A 12,434-nucleotide genomic window follows, 5' to 3' on the forward strand; every position below is an offset into this window, starting at 1 on the left:
ATAGATAGATAGATAGATACTTTATTCATCCCCATGGGGAAATTCAACTTTTTTCCAATGTCCCATACACTTGTTGTAGCAAATTACATACAATACATACTAATACATACATACTAATTACATACAATACTTAACTCAGTAAAAAATATGATATGCATCTAAATCACTATCTCAAAAAGCATTAATAATAGCTTTTAAAAAGTTCTTAAGTCCTGGCGGTAGAATTGTAAAGCCTAATTACAGCCATTTTGGGTTGCCATGAGGACATGGGACAGTGTGGGCTCTTTTCTGGTTTCCCATTGGATGATCTCTGCAGTAACTGGGAGACTTTCAATTTGCATAAGAGAGAATATATAAAGAGGAGTGTCCTCTTTTGTAAATTTTTCAAGTACTTCTTTTCCAAGGGTGAACAGGACAACCTATCAGTATTTCCATCATAAGTTATTCACTTGAATTTGATATTGTAATTGTGTTCTCCAAGAGATAGAGCCCATTTCTGCATTTGTGTTGCTGCTGTTAGTGGAACACCCTTCTCTGAATTGAAAATGGACACCGGTGGTTGATGAGTAATGAGGGTAAACTCTCTCCCATACAAGTACTAGTTGAAACATTTTACACACCAAACCAGCATTAATGCCTCTCTGTAAATCTGAGTGCAATTTTTCTCCCCCAGCAGTAAGGGAACATGATGCCACGGCTGTATGGCGTTCACTTCCATCATTCATAAATAACACCTGACATACTGCACCTATACCATAAGGCACAAGGTCACAAGGAAGCTTCACTGGAAGATCTGGATCATCATGTGAGAATACAGTCTCTGACATAATCATTTCCTTTACCATTTGAAAAGCTACCTCACACTGCTTTGTCCATTGCCATTTCTTCCCGATCTGTCGTAATGAGTTCAAGACATGGAGGACAGGCACCTGTTATAGTAATTGACAAATCCTAAGAAAAAGACCACAACTGTGTGATGTCCTTTGACCACTGCTTGTTTTTTCTCAGCACACGTGTGTAATCCTTGTGCATCAATAGTGTGACCACAGTAATCGATGCCTGGTTTAAATAATTCACACTTGTTGCTTTGTGCTCTATAATCTTCCAATCCGTTTAACACTATCATGGGATTTTGATGATGTTCCTTGTCATACTTACCAGTAACAATGAAGTCATTCAGATAACACTGAGCACCTGGGCAGCCTTGCAGCACCTGGTCCATAGCTTTCTGCCGGAGTGCAGGTGCAAATGCTACTCCAGAAATAAGCCTATTATAGCAATAACACCCTTTTTGAGTGTTTATGGTGAGAAAGACTTTGGATCCTCTTCTATCTAGTAACCTTAAAATAACCACAGAATCGAAGAGGATCCATTCTTCTTGGCTACTGAGAAAACTGATCTTGCCCATGGGCTCCACTCAACCGTGGAAAGAATTCCTTCTGCCTCCATGCGATCTAGCTCACTGGCTACTTTATCATGGATGGTATGAGGAACTAGACGGACTTTGTAAAATTTGTGTGGCATTTTCACTTAACACTATTTTACCCTTGATGTGTTTGAGTTTTCCAAGTACCTTGAACACTGCTGTGACATCATCCAGTACCTTTCTCATTTCGTTATCAGTTGACTCTGTTGCAGGGGATGTGGCATGCAAATGGTGGATGGATCTCCAATCAAGTTATCCTGGTCTCAGCAATCACTTCCCCACAATGATGGCCCTCTTGATTTTACTACATACAAGCCCAATGTGGCTTGTTGGTTGTTGTATTTCACTGCAACAGATGTCATTCCTACAGAAGTTATCTTTTTTTTCCAGTAGGTGTTCTTAGTTGGATATCAGTTTCTTTGAAATGCCGTCCAAACTCATTTTTGGAATGAGTGAAACAGCTGAGTATGCCCGGGTTGTATGTAGTGACATGTATATACTGTACTCCGATAAGAAACTTTACTTTGAACTTTGATGTGTCTGCCAATACACCTCAAGCAAAAGGAGATGCCTTGGACAACCTGTCACCAAGCCTTTCCCCTTGAGGGAGGTAATCTAACCGCCAATGGAGAGACCTAATGCCGTCTGGTTACATGAACTCCTACGAAGATAGATTAAAATCCATTTTCGGTGTATTAATTAAAGCGCGTTGAAGTTTGTCATTGTACCTGTAGCTCAACATACTTTGTGCATATTGAGAATAAATTCGATTTGGGATTGAATTTCATCGTGGGGGTTTTCCCCGATCCGTGGAGAGCGATTTGTGTTTTCCAGTGGTGTCGAAGGGCGACAGGCGCAGAACCATTTCACCAGATGCCCCAGAGCAGGCGTTCTGATATGCGTTATACAGAGTCCTGGGCGACGACGCGTATGCGTAATACAGGTTGCGGAGCGTGGCTGCGTCAGTTTCGGCGGGGAGTTTGCAGGAGCGATGGCGGCGGCGCTCGGGGCTTTCTGAAGCGTGGATTCAGCTCAGTGACGGCTTGTGGTTACCGGTAAGGGACTGGCGGCGCACGGCAGGCTGGGAAAAGTGGGGTACAGCCCGGTAACCGGCGGCGTTGTTTGGGGTTCAGTATGGCCGCTCCGGTAACAAAGCGCTGGCCCCTCGTTTGTTGTTGGGATGGCGCCAGGTTCGCGTTTAAATCAGATGTAGATTAAAGGGGATGGAGAATAGAAGATCAGCATGTAGCACGGGTAGACAATGGGTTGCTGGAAGTGTATTAATGGGATTTTATTTGTAAATGTTCATTTTGGTAACTTAGATGTGTATGATTGTCATTAAACGTCAACATTTTAAGATGAGAGGAACGTCTATAATTTAAACAGGTTGTGTTTGTCAATTATTGTGAGTTGGATGAAGATCAGACCATATTTTATGAGTAATTAATGCAGAAAACCAGGTAATTGCAAAGGGTTCATAAACTTTTGCATGCAACTGTAGCTCTTTATGGCTTAAGTACAAAACCCATACTTTAGAGGCCTCTCATTTCTACAATAGGGGAATGTCCTCTTAAACATCATATATCATTGGCATGGAAGGAAACCATTTGACCCTTTGACCCTGTTGTCTCAGAGTAATCTCATTAATAACATAATCTCCATCTGACCCCTACCTCTACGTCTACTGTATTTCTTCTGTATGAGTCTTCTCAGTGTGCACTGGATCACATTCTTGCCTCATTCTGCTGAATCCCAACTCCTGAAGAGTTTATGAACTGTCAATTCAGGCCCAGGAAATTTGTTGAAGCTCGATGGCCTTGGCATATTTGTACAATTCGCTTGCACCACTACTTTCCAGAAAGTAACCTTGCTTTAATATTCAAATTTCAAAGTAACTTTATTATCAAGGTACGTGCAGAACTGTGCAAACGTCTTAGGCACATATAGGGTGCCTAGACTTGTGCACAGTACTGTATTCATTAATGTGGAGCGAAGAGTGGGTTTGTAACTGTGACAGGTGCAAAGGAGGGTGGAGTGCCGCAGGATGGATGTGGGACAGGTGGCAGAGAAGGGGTGCCAGGGCCAGGGTGGCATGGGTGCAGACACACCCACCCCTGAGACATTAGGCAAAGTCATTTGATTCTGAACAACTGGTTTACTGATCGTTACAGAATGTCTCTCTGGTGCTTCCACTCCTCCTCTCTCCCTTCCCCTTTTCCCAGCCATGATTCCCTCCTTCCTGTCACCTTCTGCTTTCAGTCCACAATCGAGATCCAAATCAGAATCAGGTTTATCATCACTCACATATATCATCATATGAGGCAGTAGAGACAGGATCATCATGGATGTGGACCAAGTACGTCCAGAGGGGCAGGTAATCGGACAGTGTATCCATCTTTCGCAAACTCTTCAGTAGTTGCATAGATACCTGAAGAGTAGACTATCTGTTGGATGAAAGCAACCAACAACTCTGATAGAGGCAGATGCCAGGTTTTTAAGCTCACCAGTAGGAGGTGGTGCTTTAGCACAGCTGGCCCACCACCTCGAGGGGGTCTTAATCATAAGCTTCAGGAAACTCCTGAAGACAGGTGGCAGATCAACTGATGATCCCACTGGTGATAGCACAGGACAGTGTATTTTCAATTCTTTTATATATATATATATATATATATATATATATATGTGTGTGTGTGTGTAAAAGAAAAAAAAAATTGCACAGTACTCTATATGTCACCGTATAGAACCAGGAGATTCTTCTTTCTGTGCTTTCACAGTAGATATAAAGAAACACTATAGAATCAATGAAAAACTGCACATGAGCCAGAAAAACAACCCATGTGCAAAATATATTTAAAAAAGCAATAAATATTGAAAACATGAGATGAAGAGTCCTTAAAAGTGAGTCCATCGGTTGTGGGAACATTTCAGTGTTGGGTTGAGTGAAGTTATCTTCTCTGGTTCAAGTGCCTGATGGTTGAGGAGCATTAACTGTTCCTGCACTCAGTGGTGTGAGTCCTGAGACTCCAGTACCTCCTTCCTGATGGTAGCAGTGAGAAGAGGGCGTGGCCCAGTTGGTGAAAATTGATGACGGTTGCTGCTTTCCTGCAATACAGCTCCTTTTGGATGTGCTCAACAGCAGGGAGGGCTTTACCTGTGACGGACTAGAACGTATTCACTACTTTTTGTAGGCTTTTCCGTTCAAGGACATTATTGTTTCCATACCAGGCTGTAATGCAACTGCACACCTATAAAAGTCTTTCAAGGTTTTAAATGTCATGCTGAATTTTCTCCAACTTCTAAGATGGTAAAGGTGCCAGAATCAAGACAGATTCTCTGAACTGAAAGCAGTGTGGGATTTTAAAGTTGCTTACCCTTACCACCTCTGGATCCCTCGATGAGGACTGGCTCATGAAATTCCAGTTTACTACTGTAGTCAATAATCAACTTCTTGGTTTTGCTGACATTGAGTGAGAGGTTGTTGTTATGGCATCGTTAGCCAGATTTTCAATCTCCCTCCTATGAGCTGATTTTTATCCACCATCAATGAGAGTGGTATCATCTACAAACTTAAATGTGGCATTGGAGCTATGCTTAGCCTCAGTTGTAGGTATATAGTGAGTAGAACAGGTGGCTAGCACACAGCCTTGTAGTGCACATGTGCTGATAGTGATTGGCAACAACATCTCCTGCACAATCCAAACTGACTGGGGTCTGCAAATGAGGAAATCAAAGATCCAGATGCACACGGAGGTATTAAGGCCTAGGTCTTGGAGCTAATTGATTAGTTTTGAGCAGATGATAGTATTAAATACAGTGCCGTAGTTAATGAAGAGCATCGTGATGTATGCATTTTCACTGTATGCATTTCCATAGTTGAGTAAAGATCCAATGAAATGGTTTTTGCTGTTGACCTGTTGTGACAGTAGTGATTCACAACTTTTTCAACTTCAGCTCTCTCTTCTTGTGTGCCTGGATTTTGATGAACATTTCCATGGCCTTGCTTGAACTTTGTTAGAGTAATCTAGCTTTTCATGCTTTGAGATTTAGTATAGAAACAGAAAATGGTGCTGTATTTGCCCATTGTGCCTGTGCCACCATTTTATGGCTTTCAACTAATTGGACTCTTGGCTCATAAACATTTGGGTATTGATTATAACTGCTGTTTCGATGACAAACTTTGCCATCTTCAGGGATGATAGGGTTTATAATCAATACCTGTACCCAGTTGGAAGCCTGAGAAGAGTTTACTCATAGTATATACTGGGAATGCACTAGTTCCTTTTTATTTGGGTATTTCACGCTATTCTTCACTTCTAGTATTCTTGATGCTGTACCACATGAACATCTTTTTAAGTAATATTTTTACCAATCTTTCCTCAGTTTTTAATGTCTCTTTTTATCTCTTCTATCATGTTAAAATTGTACAAGGCATTGGTAAGGCCAAATTTGGAATATTGTGTACAGTTCTGGTCACCGAATTATAGGAAAGATATCAATAAATTAGAGAGAGTGCAGAGACGATTTACTAGGATGTTACCTGGGTTTCAGCACTTAAGTTACAGAGAAGGGTTGAACAAGTTAGGTCTCTATTCATTGGAGCGTAGAAGGTTGAGGGGGGATTTGATCGAGGTATTTAAAATGTTGAGAGGGATAGATAGAGTTGACGTGAATAGGCTGTTTCCATTGAGAATAGGGGAGATTCAAACGAGAGGACATGATTTGAGAGTTAGGGGGCAAAAGTTTAAGGGAAACACGAGGGGGTATTTCTTTACTCAGAGAGTGATAGCTGTGTGGAATGAGCTTCCTGCAGAAGTAATAGAGGCCAGTTCAGTTGTGTCATTTAAGGTAAAATTGGATAGGTATATGGACAGGAAAGGAGTGGAGGGTTATGGGCTGAGTGCGGGTAGGTGGGACTAGGTGAGATTAAGAGTTCGGCACGGACTAAGAGGGCCGGAATGGCCTGTTTCCGTGCTGTGATTGTTATATGGTTATATGGTTATCTGGTAGCAATATATCTGGTTTATATTCTGTCCATCCCATATTCGAAGTTTGCCTGCTGCTAACGTTTTTCTGTTTGCAGATTTGCCTGTTGAGTTAATCTGTACATACTTCAGCAAAATCCCTCCCTGCTGGCACTCTCTGACATCTCAATTTTCTTTGCTGTTTTCACTTGTAAACTTAACTACAACAAACCAGCCACAATGCATAAAAGCAAGAGCACAATGTGGACATGCTAAACTGAGGCATTGGGTACACTGATCAAGTGTTTTATCTAATTATTTTTAATAAGTTTACACATTTAGTCATTTATCTAAATAATTAAAGGAGATTAATGTCTGAATGTTTTTGTTAAGTAGACTTATTAAAAATATAACACAGTAAATCCCAAACACAAGATTGTGCAGTTGCTGGTCCAGAGTAACGCACACAAAATGCCAGAGGAACTCAGCGGGTCAGGCAGCAACTCTTGTTACTTGCTGAGTAGTAGTAGCGGTTGGCCAATGTGCGCTGTGCAAGGCGGCAGCACGTTACAGTAGCTCCATTTGTTTGTTTGTCTTAACGTTCTTTCGTTTGTTTTTGTACTGGCTCGCAACACTGCGAAATAGCAATGGACATTAATCTGTTTAAGAACATTTTCATCATCCTTCTGGCTCTTGGGATACTTTATTCCATCAAGTGCTGTGACTGTAGTAGCGGAGGCAATATTGTACATATGAGAGAGCAGCCACTAGTAGCCGGGAAGCAGCAGAAGCTTGATATTCCAGACGAGCTGAGATGGAGATACCGAGGCTGCAGATCAGTTAAAAACCAGCACAACAAGAGATGGAGATACAAACCATATCTCCCGTCTATCATTGGGGAACATAAGATCACTGACAAATAAAATGGAGGAACTAGCAATACTCATGAGGACACAGAATGAATATTGGGAATGTAGCGTTATATGTTTCACTGATACATGGCTACCCGAGTAAATCCCAGATTTCAGCGTTAATATGAATGGGTTTTCAATACTGCGAACAGACAGCGTTAATCTATAGTGCGGTAAGAGGAAAGGAGGTGGGCTGGCTATGCTTGTGAACAGCAGATGGTATAATCCTGGTCACATTTCTGTGAAAGAACGAATCTGCAATCTGGACATCGAATTGCTTGCTGTGCGTTTACGTCTGTATTATCCGCCACGTGAGTTCAGCCTCGCCATGTTCCTCATTGTTTACATTCTGCCTTCCAGATGAAGTCCCAATGCTGTGTGTGACGTCTCACACACACTACTATCGCAAGATTCCATACCCAACACCCCATTGTGTTCTTTTCAGTATCAGAAGAGTTCAACCATGTTTCTCTCTTGACAACTCTACCCACCTTCGATCAGTTTATCAAGGATCATGCAAGGGAAAATAAACCACTGAACCTCTTGTATGCAGTATTAAGGATGCACACAGCTCCACAGCTTTCCCCCAACTTGAAAGATCAGATCACAGCCTGGTTCACCTCATGCCCTTGTATGAGCCCAAAGTATAGCAATAGCTAGTTACCACTAAGACACTAAAGAAATGCTCTCCAGAGGCCATCAAGGCTTTGAAGGGCTGCTTTGTGGTTACCGACTGGAACGTGCTTTGTGAACCATATGGGGAGGACATTAATGGACTTGCTGATTGCATCACTGGCTCCATCAATGTGTGTGGACACTGTAATACCATCAAGGACTGTTCGCTGTTCCCCTAACAACAAACCATGAATCACTAGTGATCTGAAGGCTCTTGTCAACCACAAAAAGAGAGCCTTTACATCAGGAGAAAGAGGAATTGAAACTTGCAGAGGGATCTAAAGTAAGAAATCAAGGTGGTTGAAGAGAAGTACAGGAGAGAGCTGAAGAACAAGCTTGGCCAGAGTAGTGCAAGGGTGTTGTGGAGGGGCATGAAGAACATCACTGGCTTCAATCAGCTTAGCTGTAGAGCCTTGGAATGCAGCTGTGAATGGAGTAATGAGTTGAACTAATTCCTCTGTAGGTTTGACAATTGCCGTCCTGTTCACACCCCCCCCCCCCCCCCCCCCACCTCCCTGCACACCAGCCCAGGTACCGAGGCACCCAGAACTTCCTCAGCACCAATGCCTCCCCTCCTCCCTACTCTCCCCTCCAGTTTAACACATGGATAAACAACACAGGCTACCACTCTCTACACCCTCTCCTTCCCCTACATCTACTATCCACACCTCCACTTATCAACTACTATTATCCCAATCTTCAGCTCCCCCAGCCCCCACCTTCCACCAGCTCCCCAGTTATCGTGGACTCACCTTCACTGCTGAGCAGGTGAGAAGGGCTCTGGGGAAACTCAGACATGGCAGAGCATTAGGACCGATGGTGTGAACCCCAAGGCCCTGAAGGAGTGTGCTGAGCAGCTGTGTGGAGTTCTCCAGCACATTTTCAATCTGAGTCTCTGCCTGGAAAGGGTCTGGACTGTGTGGAAAACATCATGTTTGGTCCTAGTATCCAAGAAGGGCTGACAAAAATCTTGAATGACCACCGTCTAGTAGCCTTGACCTCATACTTCATGAAAACCCTAGAGAAGTGGGTCTGGCTCACCTCCGACCGCTGGTCAGATCAGCCCTTGATCCCCTGCAGTTTGCCTACCAGGAGCACATTGGAGTCGTTGATGCCATCATCCACCTGCTGAAGTCAAGTCAAGTGGAGTCACTTTTTATTGTCAATACAAAGTACACTGCAGATGCTGTGGTCAAATCAACACATACAAAAGCTGGATGAACAGCAGGTCGGGCAGCATCCATTGAAATGAGCAGTCAACGTTTCGGGCCAAGGCCCTTCATCAGGACTGAAGAAAGAGAGGACAAGGGCCCTATAAAGAAAGTGGGGGGAGGGTGGAAGTTGCCAGGTGAAAAACCAATCAGAGGAAAGATCAAGGGGTGGGGGAGGGGATAGGTAGGAGAGGTGAAGAAGGAATGTAAGGGGAAAGCACTATGGGTAGTAGAAGAAGGCAGAATCATGAGAGAGGTGATAGGCAGCTAGAAGAGGAGGCAGAGTGAAAGTGGGATGGTGGAAGGGAGAGGGAGGGAATTAGCAGAAGTTGGACAGTTCGATGTTCATACCAAGGGGCTAGAAACTACCCAGACGGTATATGGGGTGTTGCTCCTCCAACCTGAGTTTGACCTCATCATGGCAGTAGAGGAGGCCATGTATGGACATATACGAATGGGAATGTGAAGCAGAGTTAAGTCTGCCTCCTCTTCTCTTTAATGAGTCAACCTATAATGGGGGAAGTGATGACCCCCCCTCCTGTTCAACTATTTTTAAGCTCTGTTTGCCATACCTTGCTGTCACGGACTCCATATGCAATATTACCATCACTTTTTATCTGGACAGTGAATGTGCACCCATTACTGTATAATACAGGCAGTCCCCGGGTTACGTACGAGTTCCATTCCTGAGTCTGTCTTTAAGTCAGATTTGTACGTAAGTCGGAACAAGTACATCCGGTATTATTTAGTGTCAGTTAGTCAAACATTTGTCTTAGTATATAGTATATATTTTACCTTTCTATGCATATAAATCACTTAAGAAACGTATGTATTCCAATAATTAAACCACTGCGTTGCTTACTAATAATTGTAGCTTTCATTGGGGCAGGGACAATCCACATGCTCCATTATTCTCACTTTATCCTTTAAAATTGTTCCGAACGTTGACCGACTGGCTTAACGCTTTTCCAATGACTGATGGCATTTCACCTCTTTCCAAACGCTTTATCATTTCTACTTTATTTTCAATTGTGATTGCTTCCCGTCAATGGAACAGAAACACTGCAGGCGGCTGGTCCCAAGCTGCACCAGCTAAGGACCACCGCACTGAAAACCCCAGGTCCTAAACTCCACCGAACTGAGACAGGTAACAAGTGAGGGCTGTGCTGGGTTTGGGTATTTGATCCTCCACAATATTCCGCGTGGGAATTTAAACTGGAGGTGGCAGTGTTTTTTTACAAGGTTGAGTTGCAAGCTCGACATCAACCCGGCACTGATGGTATGGGAGTCACTGGATCGACATCAACCCGGCACGGGAACAGTCTGTCACTAGATTGAACTCGGGAACCTTAGTTCTCGAGCCTGGTGCTGATCTCACGGTGCCACCAGCCGACTGGAACGGGGGTGGGGGTGGGGTTCAGGGTGAATCTTATTAAGAAAAATTTAAGCCAAATACAAAGTTAACACAGTGTCAACAGCAATGTTAACAGTGTCAACAGCAATGACCTAAAATGGCAAACGGCGTTCTCCTTCCTCAGTTCGTAAGTACGAGTTGTTCATAACTCGGGGACTACCTGTATTACGGTAATTCTTGCACTACCATCTTATCGGTGTGAACTTGGAAATATTGTAAATCCTGCAATCTTTAATTTGTAATTCTTGTACATTTTATTTTTAAGGTAACTTATTTTTTATTCTAGTATTTGTATATCTGTGCACTTGTAATGCTACTGTGACACTGTAATTTCCTTTGGGATCAATAAAGTATCTATAAATCTTATCTTTTGGAAGGGAATAGAGTCAATGTTTCAGTTCAAAACCCTTCAGGACTGGTAAAGAGTTTGGCCTAAAACATTGACTCTTTATTCCTTTCTATAAATGCTTCCTGACCTGCTGAGTTCCTCCAGTATTTTATGTGTATTAGAATACTTAACATATTGCCCTCTTAATTCTCCAGAAGGAAAGAGTGATGAGTATTTCAGGGAGTGTAATTTTTAAGAAAGGATACCCTTTATTTCCATAGCCTCAAAGCTGAGAACTTGGAATGGGTAGTTTGAAATGTAAGGTTTAGGACATTCCAGAATTTTTCAAATACATTTTTACCGATCTTTCCTCAGCTTCAGTAGAACATAGAACATAGAAATCTACAGCACATTATTGGCCCTTCGGCCCATGATGTTGTGCCAACCATGTAACCTAGTCTAGAAACTGTCTCAGATTACCATACCACATAGCCCTAAGCTCCGTGTACCTATCCAAGAATATCTTAAGACCGTATTGTATCCGGCTCCACCACCGTTGCCAGCAGTGTTTTCCATGCACCACACTCTCTGTGTGGAAAAACTTGCCCCTGTCCCTACTTTAAAGCACCATAAACTATGACCCCTTATGTTAGCCATTTCAGCCCTGGGGAAAAAGCCTCTGACTATCCACATGATCAATGCCATTCATCATTTTATACACCTCTATCAAGTCACCTCTCATCCTCTGTAACTCCAAGGAGAAAAGGTGAAGTTCACTCAACTTATTCTCATAAGGCAAGCTCTTAAGTCCAGGCAACATCCTTGTAAATCTCCTCTGCACTCTTTCTATAGTGTACACATCCTTCCTGTAGTGAGGTGACCAGAACTGAACACATGCTCTTGAACTCAGTCTCACGGTTGATGAATGCCAACACACCATACACCTATTTAGCAACGCTGTCAATCTGCATGGCAGCTTTGAGTGTCCTATGGACATGGACCCCGAGATCTCTCTGATCCTCCACACTGTCAAGAGTCTTACAATTAATGCTATACTCTGTCTTTAAATTTGACCCACTGAAATGAACCACTTCACACTTATCTGTGTTGAACTCCATCTGTCACTTATCAGCCTATTTCCGCATCCTGTTGATGTCCCGCTGTAACCTCTGACGACCCTCCAGACTATCCACAACAGCTTCAACCTTGTATCATCAGCAAGCTTACTAACCCATGTTGTGTGTCAACATTTTTTTACTGCGAGTGTCAATTTAAGCGCTTGGACGAGGAGGGTGGATGACGTCATGATAACAAAATGTGGACCGGTTTCTGGGACATTCAGGAGAGAAGGAACAGCGGACTGCGAGCTACCAGCAGGAGAGCGAGCTGGGTAGAGATAGTTGTAGAGGTCTAATCCTTCTCCATGTCCAGAGGATTGTGATAATTAGCGGCACACAGTGCATATTGGATAAGTGACTGCCACTTTATATGATCCATACTTGGATTTC

At 43.0% G+C, this 12,434-nt stretch overlaps 1 protein-coding gene across 5 annotated transcripts in view; it reads left to right on the forward strand.

Annotated features, from left to right (window-relative positions):
• The first annotated feature begins 2,373 nt into the window (after nt 1–2,373).
• The window catches only part of cdc7 (cell division cycle 7 homolog (S. cerevisiae)), a 104,470-nt gene continuing 94,409 nt past the window's right edge, over nt 2,374–12,434 (forward strand). For 3 of the 5 annotated variants that reach the window (XM_073062660.1, XM_073062664.1, XM_073062661.1), the window contains exon 1: nt 2,376–2,481. The gene's annotated coding sequence lies outside the window, so the exon portion shown is untranslated. Of the gene's footprint in view, nt 2,482–12,434 lie in introns of all 5 variants that reach the window. The other 2 variants (XM_073062662.1, XM_073062663.1) reach the window with 2 other exon arrangements.

This window comes from Hemitrygon akajei, chromosome 12, assembly GCF_048418815.1.
Source record: "Hemitrygon akajei chromosome 12, sHemAka1.3, whole genome shotgun sequence".
Classification (NCBI taxonomy): Eukaryota; Metazoa; Chordata; class Chondrichthyes; order Myliobatiformes; family Dasyatidae; genus Hemitrygon; species Hemitrygon akajei.